Below are 15,596 nucleotides of genomic sequence, written 5' to 3' on the forward strand. Positions count from 1 at the left end.
TATCTTCAAAGACCGAAAAAGATAGGGGGGATGGCTTTACCAAACCTTATGTTCTATTATTGGGCATGTAATATTCGTATTCTCAGGTACTGGCTACAGGGGGAAGGCATGAATAATGCCCCGGCCTGGCTCAGTTTGGAGACTTCTTCTTGTGCCTCATCCTCTTTACCAGCCCTGATTTATGTCCAAAAGCAGCCTCCGAGTGCAGGTTCTTATAATAACTCTATTGTCAAAGTTACCTTGAAAATATGGTATCAATTTCGTCGTTATTTTAAGTTGACCTTTTTTTCCCTTCAGTCACCCATTTTGAAAAATCCCTCTTTTCAGCCTTCATTAGTTGATGGTGCTTTTTATTTGTGGGCCTCCTTGGGTATCAGGTGTTTTTCTGATCTATACATTCAGAATACATTTGCCTTCTTTGAACAGCTCTCATGAAATTTGGCCTTCCAAAAAGTCACTTTTTTCGCTATTTACAAATCCGGAGTTTTGTTAAGGAGAAATCCTCTCAGTTCCCATCTAGACCTCCTTATCATGACTTTGATAACCTTCTATCGCCTCCCCCTTCATCACAGGGCCTGATCTCTTGTTTGTATGGGAGAATATGTTCCTTTGGCAACTCCTCAATCTCGGCTATTAAAATGGCATGGGAGCAGGATTTGGGGTGTGTGATTCAGGATGACTCTTGGGATAAAATTCTTTACCGGGTCCATGGCTCCTCATTTTGTGCCAAACACGGGCTGATTCAATGTAAGATTTTGCACCGTGTACACTGGACTAAAGCCAGACTAGCTCAAATATACCCCAATCTTAGCCCTGATTGCGACCGTTGTCATCAAACACCTTTCTCTCTAATACATATGTTTTGGTCATGTCCATCCCTCAAACAATACTGGATTAATATTTTTCTGATTTTATCAATGATCATCCAGCTAACCCTCCAACCTGTGCCCTTAACTGCTTTGTTTGGGGTTCTTCCTGATACAGTTGCCTTGCCGACACCCCAAGCGAATCTGGTAGCATTTCTCACCTTATTGGCAAGACGCAGAATATTGTTATGTTGGAAGTCCCCTTCTGCCCCATCCTGGGAAATCTGGATCAGAGATGCTTTGCATTTTAGCAAACTCGAAAAGATTAAATTCACCCTATGTGGGTCTATGGTCAAATTTTTTAAGACCTGGCAACCCTTTTTTGACCATGTTCAGACTTTGCGGTCTCGCAACGCTCCCAATTAGCCAGCTCAGACTTTATTATATTTTATCTTATGTTTAAGTAAGAGGTTTAAGTTTAAGTATATGGACTCTATTGTGCCTGCGCCCTATGATGGCATTTACTTACCTACTTACATATTTCTTTTCTCTAACAGAATTGATTTATCCCTACAACTAAGCTGACCACTCATTATGTTTTATGAGGTGGGAGTGTATGTTTCATATTGTTTTATGTTCTTCAAAAAGAAAACGGCATATTTTTCAATTTGTCTTTTGTAAAAGTCGATGCAGAAACTTTAATAAAAATATCTGAGGAAAAAGAAATGTTAGCTGGTGGTTAAATGCATGAATTCCATCAATGTGACATCAGATCGGAGGTGCTGGTTTTAGGTGTTGGGCGTGTCTCGACGCGCCGGGGGTGCGAGGGCCTAATCAGCTCATAATCAGCTTTAATTTGCCTTGTGTCTGAGCAGGCTTGCACTGAAACACAAATTAGAAGCTGTGTTTGTGTTTTTTGTGTTGCCTGAATAAAAATAAAATAGTTCTTCTTGCGATTGTGTAGGAAGGATGCACATGTGGACTGGATCTCAGCCCATAGCCAGAGCCAGTCAGCAGGGTCTGAACTTGCTCTCCATCTGAGAGTTTGCAGAGATGTCCTGTTATCAAACACATTTACACAGACATCAGCTCAGTGATCTGAAACATATTTTCTCCTCTCACTTTTTAATCTAATCTCCACCTCAGTGTTTTGACCCACTGACTTTATGCTCAGTTAGTCAAACACATGTTGAACTTAAGGAACAAAAGTTGTGAACCACAAAACTACAAAAAAATCAGTTCAATTTTTTAGATATTAGTGGCACAGGAAGCTTTTAAAAGTGGAAAGGATAAGATCTGTTGAAGATTCAAATGAGTGAGTAAATGATCTCTGATCATTTTTGATGTGCGCGTTTGAACAATAGTTTTACAGTTACACACAAATTATCGCACATATTTGTGAATCATTGCTCATAGACGCAACTTTCTGCCCATAAACCTTCAGCTCAGTAGGTGACTGCTGTGACTGTTGTTCGTGTTGTGTACCTGTAGCTGCCGAACATCATGCAGCAAGCTGGAACAAGCTTGCTCCTTCAGCTGATATCCACAAACTGTTGCCATCCACTCTTCATGGGCATGAGTGTTACGAGCCATGAGTGTGAGTGCTCTCTGATGAGTTTTGAGTGTTTCAGAATCAGAATACTTTATTAACCCCTAAGGATTACAGTTGCTGCAAGACAGTAACAGTAACAGACTAAATATTTACTTAATACAAATAATAATACAATGCATTACAGAGTTTACCGCTCTAACTACAAGGTAAAGGACAAAGAAATGAGTAAGAAAAAGTCAAGCTAAAGAGAAAAAGCAGGAGCAACTGTAACAGACATGCACATATTTTTCTTGTGACAATCTTTGTCTCACAAATAAAAGGGTTTCCAACGTGTAACTGTCATTCCTAACACAGCAGGCTGGAACAGGCCCTGGATTCCTTTTGCTTTTTGACAGATTAGATTGACTTATACACAAAGATGGAACTATAGTTTGTGGAGTTATTAAACTTAATGCTCTTGGCTTCTCACAGAACCAAGTGCATGCTGCGTTAAAGTGACAAAGGACAAATGTATTCTTTTAAACTTTAAACAATGAAGAGCAGAGGTCGTGAACATCAGACCAACAACAGCACAATGAGAACACAAACATTGTCATGTTCTGTATGGATCCAGCCCCTCAACATGGACACAAATCTCTACAAATATAAAAATATAAAGCAAATTTGTGTTCATATAGATGAAATAAATGAAAAACCTGCATTCAGAAACATGAGGCGAAAGATTGAAAGTTATGAATATTAACTGCTGTAAGACATGAAGTACTTTACACATAATTGATTGAGTTTAATTTTTGTTAAGTCCTCTATAGCTGAGGCTCAATACCAGTTATTGTGGGAGCCTCGGAGACTGGGTTTCAGTAAAACAACTGTTTTAAAGTTAAAAAAAAAATATATATATGTATATATGTATATATATATATATATATATATATATATATAAATTAAATGATTGATAGGAAAAGATTCATAATTGTGTAAATCTTGTCTTTGACCGATTCACTGACAGAATAATGTTTCAGATCACAAACACTAAACTATGAGGACATAAAAATATTTTAAACATTGCAGCTGGAATAAAAAAACTCATGTACAGATTTTAAATTTCATCTTCACAGATTAGATTGCTTTTGTGTCATTAGGCGGTTCTAGCTATGGACAGGAGTAGGCTCACCCCACCCAAACACCGGCACACAGTGTATGGGTGGGTGGATGTTACCACCCAATCAAAAGTGAGGAAAATAAGGCTCAGAGAAAACATGAGCACTGTTTTCTAACTTCTGATTGGGTGGGCAGTGTACAGCCCATCTTCATATTCTCTGACTGAACACCTTCATACCGTCATCAGATCATCATCAGGTGCAAACAGACAAAGAAGCAGACGCCGTGCTTCGCCTGTGAACTCAGAGGACGACAAACAGGTAGAGCACAAATTTATCTGCCGTTTTTTCTCAACAGTTAAACTCATCAATAAATGTTTGTTTTTTATGTTTTGGATACTCTGCAGATCTGATTTAAATTAAGATACTTTCAATTTTTCCTGATTTACATCTTTTCATTTTGGCTGCAGGGCACTGAGAGTGAACCTGCTACTGTGTGTGTTATGATGCAGAACTATAATTTATAAAACTCTTTTATGAATTGACTGCACTGTATGAGCAAAAACATTAAAATAAGGTTATTTGTTATATAACATATGATGACATAAATAATTTAGTCTCAGCTGACAGAAAAATTGTATTTAAACTGAAGGGCGAGATAGTTGGCTGAAGAGGAATATTTTAATGTTTTATCTATATGAAAGTTTTAATCTCTCCACTGAAACTGCCACAACCCCACCCCCATTGAAAACACCTTATGTGCAGCTGCTCACCTATACCCAGCAGGCTGGAACATGCCTTGGTATTCCCTTTGTTTTATTGCAGATATCACCCACACACACACTTAAGATCGTGTTTCACTTTCTGGAGTTTTCAGACTCTGTGATCTCATCTAATCATCATTCTCAGAAGCATTTGCTAAATGTAAGATGTAAATATGGTTATAATGCAGGTGATGTGGCCTATAGTTGCTCATTTCTATCCAACTGTGCAGATCAGATTTAAATGTGGCACGATCTGTCAAAATCTTCTATGATTAAAAGTAATCGTAAGATATTTGTGACACAAGTAAACGTGTCACAAATATCTTCAGCTACTTATGGACTGTAAGATTTCTGAAAGCAGAAATGATCTCTGAGGTTGAGAATGTGGAATAAATCATTCATGTCTACAAACAGTTCTACATGTATTCAGACTTAGGTCCCCTGATTCAGTCTTTTGCTCGGGATAAATGTAGTTGGTCAGTCGTGGCCTTTAAAAAGACTTTAATTTCTTTGGAAAGTGAAACTGAAAATGAAAGCTGTGAATCTTCTTTCAGCCATTACTCACGCAACTGGTTACACATTCTACATATGGTGACCAACTCCAGACCAACTGAAGCATTGCATAAAACAACCAACATCACAAAAACTTTTCTTTTTTGTGCCGTTACATTTGAACCATTCAAAGGCCCTCTGTCCACCTACCATCTCATGTCGTGTGATTCAAAGATCCTAAAATACATTTTTTTCCCCCTTCCAGTTCATTCCCTGGTCTTTTCAAAAAAAGTGACATCATGGCAACGAAAACAGCTGGTGAGTCCACTCACATGTTATTGATCAGCAGTGAGGATTTTGCACTCACTGTCCAAATATGTAACAGAGTAGATTTAGAGAGTATGCAGAGATACTTAAACTCCTCCAGTTGGAACTCCAACTCTTTTCTGATCCAGAGTTGGCATTCCATCTTTTTCCTAATGAAAACCTCTGGTCTAAGACCAGTTTAAACTGGAAGTCAGTACCTGGCAAAAACAATAAATGTAGAAAACATGAACAACACGACACCTCCCCAAAATGGAAGTCAAAACATCTCTATTGCCCTCTGGCATTTGGCTGAAGTTTAAGTCATAAACCCCGCCTCCATAAACCCTGCACTGAGAGGAGTGTCACTACTCGATCTGTACTGGAAACCCGATCGGTACCACGCGTGTGCGAAAGGCCGCTACTTCAGCATGAAGCATTTTACAATAGTTACAGGTCAGAGTATCTGTGAAGATGTTAGCTATAGTAAGTATCTCTTAAAATGTTTGCAATAATGAAACATTTCAATATAGTATAGACAAAATAAAAAAAAAGATGTTCTCTTCTTCTGTTAAGTTTAATGTTTACTCCCCAGTGTACGAGGATACCACCACTTGCTGACTGAGCGAATGAACCCTACTGTAAACTTAACTAGCATCATTACAAATCGTCTTTGTGTATGTGTTAAATTTGATTTAGTGATACTTGATTGTGTTTCTGCTTGTCTGTGTGTTGAGGATTGATTGGAATAGTGAGGATGATGTCCGCTATCACTGTCAATGGTCAGTAAACAATCTGGCTGATGAATCCTTACGTGACATATTACTAAGTCTGTATTATTAAGTCTGTAATTAGGCACCATTCTTCTGGCGCTGTTGTTCAATCGGGGGATGCTCTCCGTTGAGCAGAAAAGCGTGAAGTTATTTGTGTACGGAGGTATCCATTGTATAAATATCCTGGGCAGAGTTGGCGAGTAACGCTAGGAGCTCACTGGGCGCTAACCGTGTCATTTAAATATATTAAATGTCGCAATATTGGCGAAGAGAGGAAGTGACGTAAGATTTGCACATGCGTGGTACTGATCGGGTTTCCGGTAGGGATCGGGTAGCGACAAGAAGGTCCAGCGTTTACACTACGAAACCACGCCCGACTGTTTTACCTGACAGCCTGAGGTGTTCTTCAGTAAACTGGACTACCCGACAGAAGGACCCAAGGTCCTGCTCCAATTTTTCGGTAAGTTAAATGTGTTTGTAAGTTAATCCTTAACTACTGTCCTTAGCTAGGTCCTGAGACCTAGCTAGATGAGCACTCGGCTGTTGGGGAAACTTGTTTTGTATAGTTTGTTTAGCAAATCCGTGCAGGTGAATGAATTTACCCTGACTAATCAAGAAAAAAAGCACCGGGCTACTCAGTGACTGACTAACTACCGTTACTGTACTTTTATTACAAATATTATACTGTAAGTTCAACAGGCTGGACTCTGCTTCAGCTCTTGTGCAGAGCTGATTAATAAATATGTGGAAATAGCAACATGTTTTTAGTATCCTGCCACATCGGTAAAGACAGTAACACCAAATAGAAAAAAAACAAGCATTTGCACTTAAGTAACCTCTCATTAATCATTAAAATAGCAAAGCCCAGTATTTATGCACTGAAACCAACTACGGCCGTTTGGGAGCTTAAGTTAAAATTTGTGCGTGCTGCACAACAACATTCAATATTTAGTATTTACTGTTATTTACAATTGGATTAATGGAATGGTGTTGTGTTTATTATGTTGCTCTCTTTTTTTGCTTGTTTTCTCTTTTCTCTGTTTTTTCTCTCAACAGGTGATCCAGGAATTTCTTTTTATCTTTTTAAGTGCCCTTTCTTACTGTCCCTCTTCCCCTTTGTTTTTCTTTTCCCTCATCTTTCTTTCTCCCTTTCCTATCCCCCAGCCATGTAGGCTATGTGCCATCTGTAACAACTGAAAATGAAATAAAATGAACAATAACAACAAAGGTTGATCAAATGAACCAATACGGCAAGGCCGTGATGATCCACTTGGTAAAGTAAATCCATTGGGCATCTTTGTTGGACTTCAGACATCAATTCTAATGGCTAAGGAACCAAACGAGACAGGCAAAAAAAAAAAGTTGAATTTTTCCACTGATGATTTTTTTGTGTGCTAAGTTTGTTAGAAATATTCAGATTACAAAAACAGTCCAGATGATTATTAATGACATATTGTTCACATTTACACGTGCAGTACTCTGTACAGCTTATATCCTTTGAGAGCAATAATTTGAAGTATTAATGTTTGTTGTCCAATACCCAGGAGGCAGCTCAAACAAGAGTTATGATAGCTCCATATCTTGTAACCAGGATGCAGCAGCAGACTGAACCAGGACTGAAACCTGCTCCATCATCTCATCTTTGCAGAACTTAATTAACAAAGCACTAACAACTCAAATATAAATATTATATTGGAAAATCTGTTAGTTTATAAGGCTTTGTCCTTTTTAATAAACAGCTCATATTTCAGCTGTCAGCAGAACCGCAGAACTGAAAAAAATGTAAGAGAAGAACTTCAGATCCTGAGTGTGTGAGGACAGAGAAGGATCAGCTTTATTTCAGATATGAGAGATAAACTTTATATTTCAGTTTGTGATGATTCTGTTCTCTTTGTGATTACAGGAACTGTCCTCAGATTCAGATCTCAGCACCAAACAGTGACAGAAGACAGATCATCCAACATGTTAACTTAAAAATTAACTGATGAAAACAGTACAAAGGTTAAAGTACAACATCTGCTGTCAGTGAAAGCTGCAGCTGTTTTATTGATAAAGTTAAAGACAAAAAGTCAAAAGGATTAATCACCCATGTAAGTGTGTCACTATATATCAGCATTAACAGGACCTCAGTTAGGTGTCTCAGAGAGCTGCTGATCTCAGACCTGGACAGGTTCTGTTTTGTGTACTCAGCTGCATGAAGAGCACATTTGATTTTCTCTGACACAATTAAATAAAAGCTAATGAAGATGTATGTATTTTGTATGTGTTTTTGTAGATGGTGTGTTATTTAACATAAAGTGATTCAGAGTTATTCATACCAGAGTAACCAGAGAGGATCATATATTTTTAAATATATAACTTTCTACAGGACTGAATATAATATCTTTATGTAAACGTCCAGAACTTCTGGGGAGTATCCGAGCATTTATAACATTACACAAACCAAAGGTCGCCATCAGTTTTCATGAAATGCTGGGTTTATCCATCCTCTGAGGCAGGCCTACGGTGGAGCTCTGAAGATCCATCTCCTGGGGCGGGCCTACAGAGGAGTGCTGAAGATTTCCCTGTGAGGGAGCTGCTGGTGAAGATCATGAGTCCTGCTTGATCAATGCGATGAGCTTCAGTGTTCCTGGTGTTATTTAAATGATGCCTCTCTCAGTGGGTCAACAGAACTTCTGGCACAGGACAGCTGTGATGAAAGAAGACGTTTCTCCAAACCTCTGGACCCAGGAAACCCAGCTTAGTCCTCTTGGTCTCCCTCACTAGTTTCCCCCCAGGGTGAATGTAGCTGTTGATATAATATGGACTCTATCATGAAATGAAAAGAACAAATTACTGAAACCTTCTGCTGCTGTTTTTAAAATTTCCATGTTATCAGGCTGTAGAGTAGACTGAAAATTTAAACAATTTTAGATCCATTACACTCACACCCTTAAATGTTAAAATCTCAAAGGACAGCATTACATTTTTGATATTAACCTTAACTCTGGGCCTCTGTGGAGTGTGCAGCTGATCTTATCGCTGTCTAAAAATGGATAACAAAACCTGAAGAGTGCTGAATCATTCAATAATACAGACTATTAGAGTAACAGGTGTGTAGCATCGCTAAATAGCTAGCAACAAGCCCCCAACACATTGCGTATGCTAGCGGCTAATCTAGCAAAGTGATTTTAGATGTTGTAGAACTATAAGATGATAAGCTGTGTGCCTTTTTCATAACAGTGACGTGGTTGTATTTACCTTGATTGAACGAGTCGTCAGTCGTGATAAACCCATCAGCAAACAAACTGGAGCTGCCGGGCTACGTAAAAAGAGTAGGTGGCGTGTTTGCGGTCATGTTTAGCGGGTGTGTGGGCGAGAGCGTTACACAGTTGCTCCACCTCAAGTCACTACTGCGGAGGTTCTGGCTCTAAAAATGCAATATGGCAACCTCAGTAAGCGGGATATTTTGGCTTCTTTTTTCCACAATGGGAGGAGGTGTGGTCGAGTTGTCCATATTTTCTACAGTCATTTGGCAAAACCAATAAAATCAGATCATCTGCATAAATCATAGATGATACCCTGAGACCACTGATCTCAGCACCTAATAAGCGTGTACCCCTTAAATGCACCCAGATATTATGTCCAAAACAGAACAGAACCAGTGAGAAAAGGACAGTCCGATGTCAATCTCTGGGGCCAACAACCCTCAGACAGGAAGCTTTTTTGTTTCTTTGATAAAGAAAAGTCCTAATCTCTGAGTCTTACCCAGTAGGGTAATAGACGTCAACTGGAGCCGATGCAGCTGGAGTACTAACTACCTAGAAATTGCCCAGGTTTCTTCCTGGGTAACCAGGATAACATAAAGCAACCCTGAGTAGCCTTATAGGTCAAATCCTATCAGTCCCGCCTGTAAACAGCAGGTCCTATTGATTGTGGCAGTTGTAGTGTCTTTTGTTTTATTTTAGGGGCCCCAAGGCAAAGTTTGTAATATGTTATATAAAGTGCTAGAGTAACTTGCAAGAACTGGATGCAGTAATAAAGAGCAATTGTCACAAGTCAGGATGGACTCAAGCGCAGACTGAAAAACACAGCTCAGTTCTTTTATTTACACACAACACCGGGTGCTCGTATATATAGGTGAGAGAGGGGAATCCAGGGGGCACAGGTGAGGTCAGGAAACCGGGGCTCTTCACACACACAGGCACATTTTCACGCAGCTCACGTAAAACAAACACTGCACACAGGTCACTCAGCTCGCCCACGGGCTCCAATGAACGAAAACTGTACAGAGATGAAAGGTTAATCCAAGAAAACGCAAAGAGGAAACTTAGAAACATGCGAAAGAAGGTTTCACTAAAAAGATTACTCAATAGTCTAGCAATGAGATGCTCCCAGACACTGCCTTAAGTAGTGGATGCTGGTCAGATAATGAACCACAGGTGCGTGATGACTTGCAGACGCAAAGGCCAGGGACGGGAGCCCGCAATGCACTCTACGCAGGCAGCGCGTCGTGAGCAAGAGGGAGAGAGAAAGGAAAACAAAAAGACACATGTAGCTACACTGGGCCAGCCGGGAAGACACGGTGACCATGACAATAATATTATGACTTTTACTTTTACTGTTTCACAAACAGTTAAAAATTGAATGTCCACAATTTAGACTGTACTTGGAGGAGATTTTATTAAAGCAATTTAGCAGGAGTAAAGCAAAATCAAAATTAAATCGCAACTAGAATCTGCAATTCCTGGAAAAATTGCAGTGGGATTGTTGCTACTTGTGGACTCGGGCTGTGGATTGCTGTCAATCTGAGCAAAAAGTTGTAGATAGCTTGTTTGTGTACAGGTGTGCCTGCCAAAAAAAACAAAACAAAACATAAAATAAAGGGAACACAAAAATAAGACATCCCAGATCTGAATGAATGAAATATTCTCATTAAATACACAACATAACCTTTGTGTGATTTTGTTGTCAGCACATTCAAAGAACTTTGTAAAGAACAAAGGTTATCATTGAAAATCAAATTTAGCAACCCGTGGAGGTCTGGATTTGGAGTCACACTCAAAATTAAAGAGGACAAACACACTACAGGCTGATCCAACTTTGATGTCCTTACACGCCAAAATGACACTCATTAGTGTGTTTGTTTGGCCTCCATGTGCCTGTATGACCTTCCTACAATGCCTGGGCATGCTCCTGATGAGGTGGCAGATGGTCTTTTAAAGGAATCTCCTCCCAAACCTGTACAAAAGCGTCCGCTAACTCCTGGACAGTCCGTGGTGCAACACAGACTGTTTGTGGATGGAGCGAGACATGATGTCCCAGATGTGATTAATTGGATTCAAGTCTGGGGAATGGGTGGGCCAGTCTGTAGCTTCAATGCCTTTGTCTTGCAGGAACTGCTGACACACTCCAGTCACATGAGGTCTAGCATTGTCTTGTATTAGGAGGAACCCAGGCCCAACCACACCAGCATATGGTCTCACAAGGGGTCTGAGAATCTCATCTCGGTAATGGCAGTCAGGCTACCCCTGGCGAGCACATGGAGGGCTGTCTGTCGAGCACCTTTTTCTCCTCAATAGTGATGGGATTTCTGGCTCTTTTTAGAGAACCGGCTCTTTTGGCTCGGCTCACTAAAAAGAGCCGGCTCTTTTGGCTCCCAAATGGCTCCTCAGGTTGTTTTGTTGCTTTAATTAATTTATTATTAACAACAATATAAAATTATGCACAAACGAAACTACTAATGTAAAAAAAACAAAAACAAAACCCACATGGTTTTATTTATATATGTTTATATATAAATATAGCGATGGCCCCTAGAGACAAAGCACGTACAAACTCCAAAAAGCACGTACAAACTCCGAAACACAATTCTAGCGTTAACTGAACTTCCAAAACAGTGCTACCAAGATCACTGAATTTACACATTTGAAAGCATATGTGTATTGTTTGTATATTTAAACACAAGCATTCATGTATATTCAAATAATTTTAAAAAAATGTTCATTTACCTGTTACTACCACACACTAAATCCGGTCGTTGGTACTTCCTGGCTTGTGTAACCACAAGGTAACAAAAGCTCAACACTGCCCTTAGCATCCTGGAGCACATCTGTTCTGTTTTGTACGTGTTTTAGAGTTTGCACGTGCTTCGAAGTTTTTACGTGTTTTGGAGTTTCTACATGATTCGGGGTTTGTACGCTCTTTGGAGTTTGTACATGTTTTGGAGTTTTTACGTGTTTTGGAGTTTGTACGTGCTTTGTTTCAAGGCTCCACCATAAATATATTTTTATTTATTCACTCCACATAAAATGTAATAAATAAATCATATAATACAAAACTCAACTATTCACATTCCAACTTTTAACTATTTAAATTTTCAGCTTTTTTCCTTTTAAAACAGATTCAAAGTGAAAGAAACACAAAACACTGCAAACCACAACACAAATAAATATAAATATGAAAAAAAAGAAGATGCACATTCTCTTTCATATGGGCCTGCATGAATAAACTTTTCTGTATCCTTTATATCTGCAACTGAAAATAGTTGTGGATGATTACTATACCTTTCTAGTGTGACGTTGTTGCCCCTGGCTCTCTTTCCCTCCGGCTCTGTTCCTGTGCTACTGCGAGTGTAACTACCGCCCCTCCCCCCTCTGCCCAGCGCACAGCACAAGGCTAGCATACTGAGTGAAGCAGAAAAAACGTGCGAGAAAGAGGGTGAGAGAAAGAAGGAAAAAACGCATGGCTCCCAATAAGGAGCCGGCTCGCGTCGTTCACTTCAAAGAGTCGGCTCTAAGAGCCATTTCGTTCGCGACCGACACATCACTAGTCTTCAAGAGTTATTGTTTCAAGATGGACTGAAAATCTTGCTTCTGGACTTTCCAGTTTTTACTTCAGCTACAGCCAGAGCTGCACTCCATTGGACCTGCCAGTAACTTGTCATTGCCACAAGCTAATCAAACCTGTTAGGAGTCCTTCAGCTTGATGGTTCCCTTCACTTATGGTGATCATCATCTGTTTCTGGCTCAGCGTGACAGAAAGCAATAACTTTACAGCTACAATTTTCAACAGCAGCCTGACGGTGCAGACACTGTCTACTCCAGGGGTCGGCAACCCTAGGCACGCGTGCCACAGTTGGCACGCGAAAGGTTAACTGATGGCACGACCATAGCTGGACTGGCCATCGGGCATACCGTGCATTTGCTCGGTGGCCCGATGATTTTTTAATTTTTTTTTTTTTTGTAACAGTATAAACAATGAAAGGTGGTGGATTGGCCAGATGCTGGTCGGTGTGTAAAAATAACTCAGTTGTTTGGTGGTGGCTATAGCGGTGCTTCCACAGATTCAGTAACATTAACAAGTGGTGGATGCCAGCAGGTGGATGAGAGAAAGGGGAGCAAAGAGGAGAGACCCAAGGCAGCCGCTGGTCCGAGTATCAGGTGAACTGAACTTCAGGTACGAAGTTATGACCTGCAGTCTATCTGGGTCAGATATAAACCAAGTTTAGGTGTAGTTTATTTTCATTGTGCTGACTTTTTACAGTCAGTTACAATAACTTGTACTGCGTACTAGCTAGCAGGATGGAGTTTCTATACAGCTGGGTAGGTGCTATGATGTTACTGATAGTGAACTTTATTTAATTCATAAGGGTTAGTTAGTAGAGTTGTCAACCAGTCCGTAAAAAGACGGAATCGTCTCGCATTCAGAGAAAATATTACGTGTTTCATGTTGAGCTGAGAAGGGACGCAGTCCCGGACTTCAGCTAGAATGGAAAAACACAAAGTGGATTTATTCTGTTACGCTGCACAGCTGCCTCTTCTTCTCTCATTCTCTCCCCCTCTCTCCTGTTGCTACTTCAATTATGAAACTGATCAGTGATTAGCTGATCGGCTTTTCTGTCATGTTTCCCATATGGAAAAGAAATAGTAAAACTAGTGATGTGCGATACCACTGATTTCCTTTCCGATCCGATACCAAGTAATATTCAGGGTGGTATCGATGATACTGATCCGATACCGATACTTTGTACAAAAACGTATTTTATTTATTGTATCTCAAATTATAGCATCATAATGATTACAGGACATCAGATTACTTGTTCTTATTATTTAATAATGCAGAGTTCATCATAGAAATAAAAAAAAAACTGAAGTTGTGCGCTATTTGAACACCTTGCCTGTCTGCAGCAGTAAAGGACTCCATGAGAGACATCCCAGATAGCAAGGAAACATTGAAACAATGTTGAGTCAATATCAGGCGATGTCATTGAATCAACGTTGAAGTGTGACGTTGACCTAACGTCACTCTTGCACCCTTTTTTAACGTTGAAACAACGTCAGGTTTTGATGTTGAATCAATGTTGAAACCTGACATTGATTCAAAGTTATATTTTATAATACTGTTGACATTGAAACAATGTCAGATTCTGATATTGAAACACTGTTGAGCTATGGTGTTGATTTTCCACCTCTTTCGCACAGTTGCTTTTTATTAAAACAACAGTTAAATCATGACTGGAAATCTACCTTTCTTTATAGGTATTTTAACCAATACTAAACTACTGCATGTTTCCATCAATACTTCAACCACCTAAACACATAATTGTGTCCTTAAATTGGACACCCTTTATAAAAAAAACCAAATGTCTCACAATGTATCATGTCAATATTAATATCCTAAAATAAGAAAGCATTGCATGTGATGTAAAAGAGAAAAAAAATAAACAAAATAAGGTCAATAGGCATGTTTCGTTTGCTAAATACTTTATTAAAAGACAGTTTCCTATTTACGTTTATATGATTCACAGAAGTTTGTAATTTTTTTGCATGATGTGCGTCCTGCACCACCCAAACGATCTGGGGCGTATCGGAGCCAATTCTGCACTGCTTGTGCAAAGACAAACTCGGACATAGAGTTTGCCCCTAACTGCTGCGTCAGGCCATCTAGGACAAAAATACACACACACACACACACAATTAGAGCACATGAATAAGCTCTTGTTAACTGTCTTCAGCGGGGAGAAAGTATGTAGACTCCTAGGCTGATAAACATGAAAGTCACCAGATGTAAATCTGCAAACTTCCGCATTTGATTCCCAAAGAGCTATGAGCAGAAAAAGTGATAAGTCTTAGCATGGTGTGCCGTGTATCCTTTAAAACAAAATAAACATGGGGTCCTCGGGCTGTACAAACTACAACCTAAGGACTAAACAAGCCAAAGACCAAAGACTCCATCTCCAGATTAACCAGACATGAAAGTCTTGTTATTAAGAAAGACAAAGTAATATAGCATAAAAATGGTAAAACTTACCAAATATGCATTTGCAGAGCGCTGTATCTTTAAATGCCCTTTTTTGCTTTGTCTGGTCCTTGGTTTTTTTTCCCCTGCCCAGTTTAGTACCGAGGCCAGTAGTGATGGGATTTCCGGCTCTTTTTAGAGAGCCGGCTCTTTCGGCTCGGCTCACTAAAAAGATCCGGCTCTTTCGGCTCCGAACCAGCTCTTCAGGTTGTTTTGTTGCTTTAAATAATTTATTATTAACAATAATATAAAATTATGCATAAAAGGAATTACTAAAGTAAAAAAAGTGGTTTTATTTGCATATGTTTATATATAAATATATGCGGTGGCCCCTAGAGACAAAACACGTACAAACTCCGAAAACACCTTTCTAGCATAACTGAACTTCCAAAGCAGAGCTACTAGATCACTTAAATTACACAATTGAAAGCATGTGTGTATTAGTGATGGGATTTCCGGCTCTTTTTAGAGAGCCGGCTCTTTCGGCTCGGCTCACTAAAAGAGCCGGCTCTTTCGGCTCCGAACCGGCT

General features: G+C 39.6%; 2 long non-coding RNA genes across 2 annotated transcripts; both read right to left on the reverse strand.

Moving 5' to 3' along the window:
- Window positions 1-1,534: 1,534 nt before the first annotated feature.
- Window positions 1,535-11,190, reverse strand: LOC120731993. The gene is made up of 4 exons (XR_005695470.1): window positions 11,176-11,190; window positions 6,156-6,164; window positions 3,615-3,621; window positions 1,535-1,644 (listed from the first exon to the last, which is right to left on the reverse strand). It is a non-coding gene; the product is annotated as an uncharacterized LOC120731993 (long non-coding RNA).
- Window positions 11,191-14,514: 3,324 nt separating this feature from the next.
- Window positions 14,515-15,172, reverse strand: LOC120731994. Its single transcript, XR_005695471.1, has 2 exons — window positions 15,079-15,172; window positions 14,515-14,711 (listed from the first exon to the last, which is right to left on the reverse strand). It is a non-coding gene; the product is annotated as an uncharacterized LOC120731994 (long non-coding RNA).
- Between the last annotated feature and the right edge of the window lie 424 nt (window positions 15,173-15,596).

Source organism: Simochromis diagramma, unplaced genomic scaffold, assembly GCF_900408965.1.
Source record: "Simochromis diagramma unplaced genomic scaffold, fSimDia1.1 OVJJ01000726.1, whole genome shotgun sequence".
Taxonomy (NCBI): Eukaryota; Metazoa; Chordata; class Actinopteri; order Cichliformes; family Cichlidae; genus Simochromis; species Simochromis diagramma.